Source organism: Pipistrellus hanaki, assembly GCF_964339955.1.
Source record: "Pipistrellus hanaki genome assembly, chromosome: 1".
Classification (NCBI taxonomy): Eukaryota; Metazoa; Chordata; class Mammalia; order Chiroptera; family Vespertilionidae; genus Pipistrellus; species Pipistrellus hanaki.
The window spans coordinates 33575514-33585201 of NC_140503.1; the positions used below are offsets into that span (position 1 = coordinate 33575514).

Sequence of the window (9688 nt, forward strand, 5' to 3'; positions counted from 1 at the left end):
TTCTGTACAAATACACATGAACAACTTACACACTCACTGTAGCACGGGAAGATACAATAAATGTTATAATTCCTCTCTATCACAATGGACGGATTCTAGTTACATGTGTTCAGAGGACGGAAAACTAGAAACTCAGCTCAGGTCTTTAAGGAGAGGGGATCTTTTAACTGTTGTTGCTTTTGCTGCCACAAGGTGTCACTGGCGGTCCCAACCGCTAATGCAGTTCTCCCTGGCTTCAAGGGGAAGAAGGCAGCTCAGAGGTTTGGCAACACCATTCCAAGTGTAGGGAGTAGACACATTCAGCTATGGTTGTCCCAAGACACTCTAGACCTGGGTTCCAACTGCTACAGCTCTTTCACAGCACCATCCAAAAGAACTTTCTGTGCTAATGGAAGTATTCTACATTTGTGGGGTTCAATATGGCAGCTACTAGCCACATGTTGCTATTGAGCACTGATTACTTTTTTCTTTTTCCACAAGCTTTATTGAAATAAAATTGACATATAACGTTGTGTAAGTATAAATTGTACAATGACAATGTGATATTTTGATATGGGTATATATTGCAAATGATTAATTACTACAGTAAGGTTTATTAACATACCAGAGGCCTGATGCACGAAATCTATGCACTTGGAGGGGGATTTCCTCAGCTCAGATTGCAAGAGAGTGCAGGTCAGGCTAAGGGACCCCACTGGTGCACAATTGGAGCTGGGGAGGGATGCAGGAGGTTGGCCAGCCAGGGAGGGACTGTGGGAAGATTCCAGGGTGTGTCCGGCCCATCTCACTCAGTCACAATCGACCAGACACCAGCAGCAAGCTAACTTATCAGTCGGAACATCTACCCCCTGGTGGTCAGTGCATGTATAGCAAGTGATTGAGTGGCCTTAGCATATTAGCATATTATACTTTGATTGGTTGAACAGAAGACCAGATGACCAGACACTTAGCATATTAGATTTTTATTATATAGGATCCATCATCTCACATCACTCCAGTTTTGTCATTTTGATGATATCATTCCTATAATTACTTCCTACTGAGAAATTTAAATTTGGCTATGGAACCAAGAGCAACATTTTATTTCATTGTAACTAACTTAAATGGTCACAAGTGGCCAGTGGCTGCCATCTTGGACAGTGAAGCTTTCTCATCCTAAAAGACACATACATATACACATACACATCTAGCCATCTGGCTGAGGCATATGCCCATAAAGTTGGTGAAAGGAACAGAGGGTTTTCAAATTCAATCACATGCTATTCTTGTAATTAGCTTTCTATCAGTTCCAAGGAATCAGTTCAGATTCTTTGTGCTCCTCCTGGCTTGGGCTAGAGTTTAGGCTTCATAATATCTGAAGGAGGAACAAGGAGGATGGGACAATCTAGTCGGAGACCACTGGAACATTTGTCACCCTGTCCAGGAACAAGGCCCCTCTTGCCCTCACCCCACTTGTTTTCTGCTTCAGGATGCTGATTGTTGAATTCCAAAGTACTATGATCTCATGGTCCTTAAGAGATAGTAAGTTATTTAAAACCATTTCCAGTGGGTAAATTTTCCTATGTCTTGGCTGTTCAGTCTTGGAGATAGTTACAATACTACACTATGATCTCACTAAACCTTATGACACCACTGTGAGGTAAGTATGTTTCTTAACCAGGACTCTTGTAAAAGCAGAATCAGATACAAAGGCCAATGTGCAGGTAGTTTATCTGGTAATGGAACTGGAGTAAACAGGTATAAGGAGCAGAGGGAGTGAAGAAGGAAAGAAAAAAAAAAAAGCAGTAGTGTGTTGATAAATGTTTATTAACCAGGTCTCTGAAAAACCCCCAATAACACCAATTTGTGATTTTGTGATTTTTCAGGGCCAAATTCAATCCAAAATCACTGAATGTTGAGTTAGGAAGAGATGAACAAAATGAGCTTTCATGAGTCAGTATGAGGGAAAGCCAGTACAAAGATGTGTTCAAGAATTGACCGTTACTATTGGTGACTGTTGCTCAATCCCAAAGACACTTCTGAGGAATGCTTGAAAGTGCATCTCAGAATTGGCTTCTTAGAACAAAAGGAGGAAGTGTTTATCTATCTGCTTCCCTCCCATAAGAGTCAAGGACAGCCACATCGGCCTTAACATTCTTGCACTTCTGGGGTACACTTATATGAACACGGAGTAGATTTCTCTGCAGGTCCTAGGAGCTTCAGAGAATTCCTGGATCAGGGAATGAGATAAAATGATTTTGTGGCCCAAACAAAGGCATTACTGGGTTGTTCCTGCATGGGTTGTTCTTGGATTCTATGTGGGATCAGTCACTGTGACAGCAGCTGGAGTAAAAATCAGGGCTGAGAGAAAATAAAGTCTTCAAAACAATCTCTCTCTTGGATTACTCATATTGGCTTATCTTCTCCCCCATTAAACTCCCTCTATTAGAAAGCACCCCTCAAAGTGCCAGTCAGTGATAAAATCTGCTAAGAATTCAAGGGGTTAGTAGAACAAACTATGGTCTCTGCTGCTGCATTTGTTTCAGAGGTCATATTTGATACCTACCACATCCCTCTGTTATCTCCCATTCTACATTGCCCTCACTCAGCTAGCCTTCAGCTAGTGTAGGTTGCTTACCAGGTGGGATAATTAAGACAGATGTCCATTCCTGGGGAATTGAGCTCTCATCTTATTACCCTTGTCCAGCTATGGTTGTTGCAACAGACCATTCACAGTATCACAGTTAATAAAAGCAACAAGAGATGCACAGTGAATCCCCTGGGTTTCAGACATACTCCTCTATGTTCCATGGTATAGCAGTAACTCTTGCTCTTTATGGCATTCAAAGTTAGTTATCTCCCCAGTCCAGTTATCCCATTTCTTTGCCTGCTGTCTACAGGGAAGAGGAGCATAAGATGACCAGGAGGTAATCTCCACTTCACACTCTATGGAACCTTTGCCATGGCCCATGACTTCCATCCCAGGGGATCAGGATGCACATTTGGGAAGAGCCTAGGCTTACAGGAAACATAAAGAATAGAAGTGGTCCTGTGCAAACAAGTGGCTGGTAGGTCTCCTAAATGGATGGTGCTCCACAGAGGGCTCTCTGTCAGGCTTTTTTTTTTAGCAGGTTGACTTTCAATAGTGAAATAGATAAACCTTGATGAGGAAAACCATCTTAGAACTCTATCCCTGTCCGCATGAAACACATCTCCTCAGCAATTATGTTCTCTAATGGGCATTAATGTGAGAGACAAAGATTCATATACATTCATAGTTTATCTACATGCTTTTCCCCTGGACTTTCTTGCCTCTAACCTTTCATTCTTGTTCCTTCCTAGGTTCTGAACAACCAGTCAAACCATTTGCCATGGGCCATAAGTACAAGTATATCAAGTATATCCATACCTCAGACCACTTCTTCCTCAGTACACAGCGAATCACCAAGAGTTGTATTTCCAATTCTGCCAGTCTGGAAGTTTTCCTCTTACCACTGCTTTTCAAGTCCACCCCTGGGTGAAAGTTTAGGGCAGAGCAGCCCATTTATAGCTGGCACCCATATACTAGTACTGAGAAAACCAATCTGTGAAGGGGCCTGAGAATCCTCTCCTTCCATTGGTGTGAGTTAAGAGAGAGATGTTCGACAAACAGAGGTTGGATGTCATGTGTCAGCTATTCATACAATTTATTTCCTCCTTTGGGACCTACCTGATCCTGATTCTAAATGCATAGCTTCTACAGCAACTGCACTGCTGACCATATGATTTGATGGATCTAATCATACCCAGTTCATGATGGGCATCTTTAGTCACATACTCATTCCGATTCTACCAGTGCCAAGTAGTTCTTTAGAAATTGTTTTTCCCCCAAAAGGCAAATATTTATCTGGCATGGCATCACTCCAGAACTCTAGATTCTATCAAGTCTTGTCAGACTCTGGACACCATCCTTACCTTCTATAGATATTTATAGTTCATTGTATATATATGGCCCATTAGATCATATGGCCCAATGGAAAGACAGCTTACACCACACCCTTGATGCTTATCAGTCTTCTTTGAGTGCCGCTAAACACTGGCAGCTTTTTAATCACTTGATGTATCAGTTGGAACACTATTTCCAAGAACCATATATGTTGCCTCTAAAATCCAAAAAGGTCCACTATATATAGAAGCATTCTATCTTTTCCTTAGTGGTAGCAATTACAAAGAACTACAACATATCTTTCACCCTAGAGAGGATTTTCTACCATATCCCAGACCATTGTCCCTCTAAAAACTTCATCGATGTGGCAGGCTCCTTAATCTTTGCGGAGTTTTCCCTCCTACCTTCTGGCACACTTTTTTAAAAACTAGGGCATCTAAAGTAGTTTATTTCTTGCTCCATAGTTAAAATTGGCTTTGATATTATCAGTATGATGGACAAAAGTGATTTGTGCAGCATACCAGTCTCTGCATGCTATACCGCAAAGGAGAGCTCTTAGACAAGGAAGAGTGAATGTCTAGTGCTTCCCTCTGCATATTAAAAAGTGAACCTCTTTTGACCCTTCTTACTGATAAAGTTTGAGAAGAATATACTTGTCAGACCATTGGCCATATACCAAGTGCCAGAAGTTGTGCTGATTTGTTCTAGTGAAGATACTATATCTGACACAGCTGGTGAAATTTGGGTCATCACTTCCTTAAGTTTATGGTAGTTCACTGTCCTCTGTCATGGATTCATATGGTTTTCGCTGGGGACAGCCAAGTGACTCGATGGGGGATTGCCACTTATACATGATCTAAGTCTTTGATGATGGCTCTAAGTTCTGCAGTTCCACCTGGAATGTGGCATGACTCCTGATTTATTATCTTGACTAGATGTAGGAAGAGTTTCAAAGGTTCTATATAACTCTTCCTATTATTATGGCTCTTATTTCACAGTTCAGGGAATCAATGTGACAGTTCCACTAGTTATTAAGAATATCTATTCCAATTATACATTATAAACAGAATTTCGTTTGTCATCTGGCACACCTCCCCAGACTTCTGCACTAACTACAGGAATATTGTATTTCAGTGCACAGTATTCCTATTTCTGCAGGATAGTTACACTAGCAGGTAGACACATGTACTTTTAGGGGAGGCATTTATTATCCTTACAGAGTTGCTGAAGATTTCTTCCTCAAGCAGACTTATCTGCCCTTAAATCAATGGGTTTTGCACTTCTGTACTGACTTAGGTGTGGAAACAAGGGGAAGGACCATGCTTTTCCATTATTGTAGCTTGTGCTCCAGTTTTGTTTTTCATTTGATTAGTTTTACAAGCAATACCTGGTCTGCTTCCCATCTATCATCCCTCCTTGCAATAGTACGATTGCTACAGATACCTGTTGCTCAAGGCCTCCCGATTGCCACTCCAAGTCTTGCAGACCAAGAGATAACCACACCCACCTTGTCTCTGACAGTTCAACAATGCCATTTGCCATTCCAGAATCCTCTTAGTTTCACTCATTCTATGGCGCCCAGCTCAATGGCAGATCCTCCCATGTCCAATTCTGACCTTCAGAGGAAAGCTAACCCAAGCTTTTAAAATATTTTCAGAGTCCGTCTCAGCAATGCATCTTCATTGTCTTACTGAAGGGAGTTTCTCTGGGTCCTCCTGGTTTGTAGTCAGTTGGTGGGTGTTCCGGTCTCACTCAATATATCCTTTCTACCATTCCCACCTCACTCAGCCTTTTGATCCTGTTAACACTCTGCCAAGGCAGTTCCAGCATCTCTTCTGAATTTATTGGAGATCCTTGTTCTTTCCAAGTGTTAAGGAGCCATCTTAGAACCAGGTGTCCTGTCAGATCAGTGTACTCTGAGTTACAGAAAAGTGATGTATGAGCATTTCATATTGATGGTCTTTTTTTTTTTTTTTTTTTTTTTTTTTTAGAAATGAAGATTGAAACCATGGCATCTGGGAGTTTGTGGGACCTTGAAAATCTAATGATGGAACCCAGAAAATTCACTTTCTAACAAGCAGAAATGTCCTCCAGCTTACTAAAGGACATGAGGTTTGACATCAGGCTAGACTGAGCAGTTGATGGCTGTGGAGGCAAATCCCCTTGTTCCTACTACTTTGTCTTGTAGCAAGACTCCCTGGGACTCTGGGAATTGCAAGATAAATGGCTAGTATCACAAAATGGTCACCTCAATCACCATTTCTTTATGTAATGTAAACATTCCTGTGATTCATGTAGGGACAGGCACCTGAGGGCTTTTAAATGACATCATTGTTTTATTGTATAACACATTGAAGGGAAATTTATTTACTTTAAGAATCTTGAATAAATTACTAATGGTGATTTGCATGTAAACAAAGTTGAGTGGTTGTAAACCACATTTCTTTCTTCCTTTGTTTTCTATAGTCCTGAAAAATCAGCCCCTGAGAGCTAAATTTTGATGCCTACCTCAGAATGATAAAGATGATGATAATGATGAATTCTAATAGGGCACTTACTATGGGTCAAGCACTGTTCTAAGCGCTTTACACATCTAAAATATATTCAGTCCTCACAACCATTATGCCCTCTTTACAGATAATGTTTTTCTGTCGCTTCTTGAAACTAGGGCCCACCAATGAAATGAGCAGGATTGATGGGAGCCAGCTCTCCCACCTGAGCATGTACAGAAGTTCCATCTCTGCCCATCCGAGTCCCTCAAACCATTGGTCAGATATTTGTTTTCATTTCTCATTTATAACAAGGAGTACATATTTGAGTAGAGTGGACACTTGTCTAGCAACCTGGCTATGGAAGATTAAAGAGGGCCACAAATTAATTGATACTCCTCTTATGGAGAGGCAGAGTCCAATTCTCCTCCCCTTGAATCTGAGCTTGCTTCAGTGACTCGTTTCACTAGACAGTGTAGTGGAAGTGTTAATCTGAGACCTCTGAGCCTAGATCAAAAGAAGCCTTGAGCTGCCATGTAAGAAATTTGACTACTCTGCAGCAACCATGCTGGAGAGACCATGAGTAGATGCTCAGCTGGCAGTCTTAGCTGAACTCATCCTTCCAGCCAACCAAGGCACCAGACCTGGGAGTTAAGTCGTCTTGGGCTCCTGAATGATCTCATTCAATTGCTGGCTGTCATCAAGTGACCTCCAGCAAAACTACATGGGAAGGAAGAGCCACCCCTTGAGCCTTGCCTAAATTTCTGACCCACAGAAACCTTTAAATTTAATAAAATGATTGTTTTAATCAAGTAAATTTTAGGGTAGTTGTTACACAGCATTAGATAATCAGAACACTCTTCAGTTTTGAAGATTGACAGTGGTGATGGTAGGGGATGGTAAAGGGAGAAGGTGTGGGGGGACAGCGCGGTTTTTGGGGAGTATGTATGCACATAAGTTGGAGTTTGCTATTACCTTTGTGACTATGTTTATCACGGAGGTTCTGGCAAACTAGCAAGAGAATGCTGACAATTTTCAGTTCCAGGCATGAGTTTTACGTGACTTGTTTGAACTTCCTTTCTTGGAGACCTGAAATACCCCAACTCCTTTCTGCTTCAGGTGGTTTGAAGTAGGATTCTGTTACATGCAAGCAAAAGAGCCTGAATGAAGACTCTGGGAGGCCCTTCAAAGCCCCCATGTCTTATGACTCAGGGGGCTGTGATTAGATCATTCCATCGATGCTCCAGGAAATAGCATTTGCTGTCCATGCCTGATGAGAAAACTCGAGCAGGGAAATAGGACCACAGGATGTCTTTCCCTTTATCCTTAATCTTTCTCTAGAAAATTACTACTATAATTTTGAGAAGACGCTAAGGTGTGTAGACCCCGTTGAAGTGGTGATTAGTGGTTGAAATCTGTAATTACTCCTGGAGACGATGAAACCTAGTGATTACAAGTAGCCTCCTGGGTTCTGTGGCTGCCTGAGAGTTGTCTTTCATATCCTGCAAGGCAGAGCTTACATAAAGACTAATTATTTCCATGTAATTACCCACAGAAAACTTCCTGGCATGTAGCTAAAAAAAGAAAATATCACCACTACGCAACAGGTAATGTGAGAAGAGCAGAGCAGATGCTGAGGGAGCAACAAGGCACCTGAGCTGTCCCCAGCTCAGAGCTGGACGTGGGAGCTGGACAGTCTGAAGACAATGCACCGTGTGCATGGAGCTCAGGGAACACTCATTTAATATTCTGTGCCCCACTTTGCTTATAGAATGCAGATAATAGTGTGATAATAATGCCCAACTCATAGGATGGTTGTGTGGATTAAATGGTCAAGTATGTGCAAAGCATTAAGATCAATGTCTGATGCCTAGTAAAGGAACTAAAATTAGCTCCATGTAGTACATGTCCATGTCAAGGACTGAGTGATATAATTTTGTCTACAGTGGTGGGCAGGAAATGATTAGTCCACATGACCAGAGCATCCAGAGGTATGAGGATGGAAGGGATGATGTTCTGTGAATGTAGCGTTCTGCAAACACCCTGCTCTCACACACATGCTTGGGGCCAAGAGGGTGGTTTGGCAGCTCTGGTGAGAGGGAGGGAAATGAGACCACCAGACTGAGGGGCAGGACACTGGGTTTGGGGTCTAGCGCTGCTATGAATCAGCTAAGAATTTTGGAACCATCTCTCCTACTCTTGGCCCTCTGTTCTTCTTCTTCCATTTATTTATTTATTTATTTATTTATTTATTTATTTATTTATTTATTTATTTATTTATTTATTTTTATAGAATCGGAAGATGTTAAAGCTTCATTCTGTTTTAGCACAGTATGTTGACATGGTCTTTCCTTTCTTCTCCCTGCATTACTTTAATTACAGAATGTTCTTGTAGTTTGTCTGCAAAACTTAGTTCAAATCCATTCACATTCTGCTACCACATTCTTCATTTCTAGAATCAGAGAAACTCTACTTATGCTTATAAGCCTTTAAGGATATTAGGGTCAGACATGAGGATGGGGCATGTCCTAATCTCAACAGAATGGTCCTGACAGGTTCCCCAACCCATTACTTTTTGTGATCCATGTATTTTTTTCTCCAACTGTCAACTATCCTTATATGACATCTGCGAAGAAGACACTCTGGGAGGTGTTTCACTTAGTACAGTTGGCTTTTTCTGCTGGATGTCTAGAAAGCCAACAGAAACCTAGGCCATTTTAACTGCAAATCTTATGTTGCTGGAGGCCAAATATCACCACCTCCCCAACACATTTCTGAGATCTTTGTGTTAATGAGTGAAGGAATGGTGATTCACTTGATACAAATTCTGTTTACAGAACATATTTTCAGAAATTTAATATCTACTTCTTATTCATACCTATGCCATTTTTTATGTGCTGAAATGGGTCTTTAGAAGGATGGGCACCCATCTGTGGTTATTGGGGTGGGATCAATCCAATGACCACCTTTAGTTCTTGTTTTGAGTTGAAGTTTTAATATAATTTATAAAATGTTGCTAACCTTGCCACTTGGAGAACAAGTAATGCTGTTTTCTCATGATTTTCTAAGGGCTCAGGCAGACCAATTGCTGTCACTCACCAACTCCTCAGCAGAGACGAGAAGAGTTTCAAACTCCCACTATGGATTTGGTTTCTATTTAACTTAATGCCTAAAATCTCTTTCAAGTTAAGATTATTTCAAAAATTCTCTTTCCTTATGTCTCTTGTAATGTTGCTCATGGGCAATGAATAATGCCTAAATACAGTATTCTGAAAACTTGTGTTGAATTTTAAAA

General features: G+C 41.1%; 1 long non-coding RNA gene across 1 annotated transcript; it reads left to right on the top strand.

Moving 5' to 3' along the window:
• Positions 1 to 490: 490 nt before the first annotated feature.
• Positions 491 to 6084, top strand: LOC311633056. The gene is made up of 3 exons (XR_014796890.1): positions 491 to 513; positions 1469 to 1521; positions 5896 to 6084. It is a non-coding gene; the product is annotated as an uncharacterized lncRNA (long non-coding RNA).
• The last annotated feature ends 3604 nt before the right edge of the window (positions 6085 to 9688 follow it).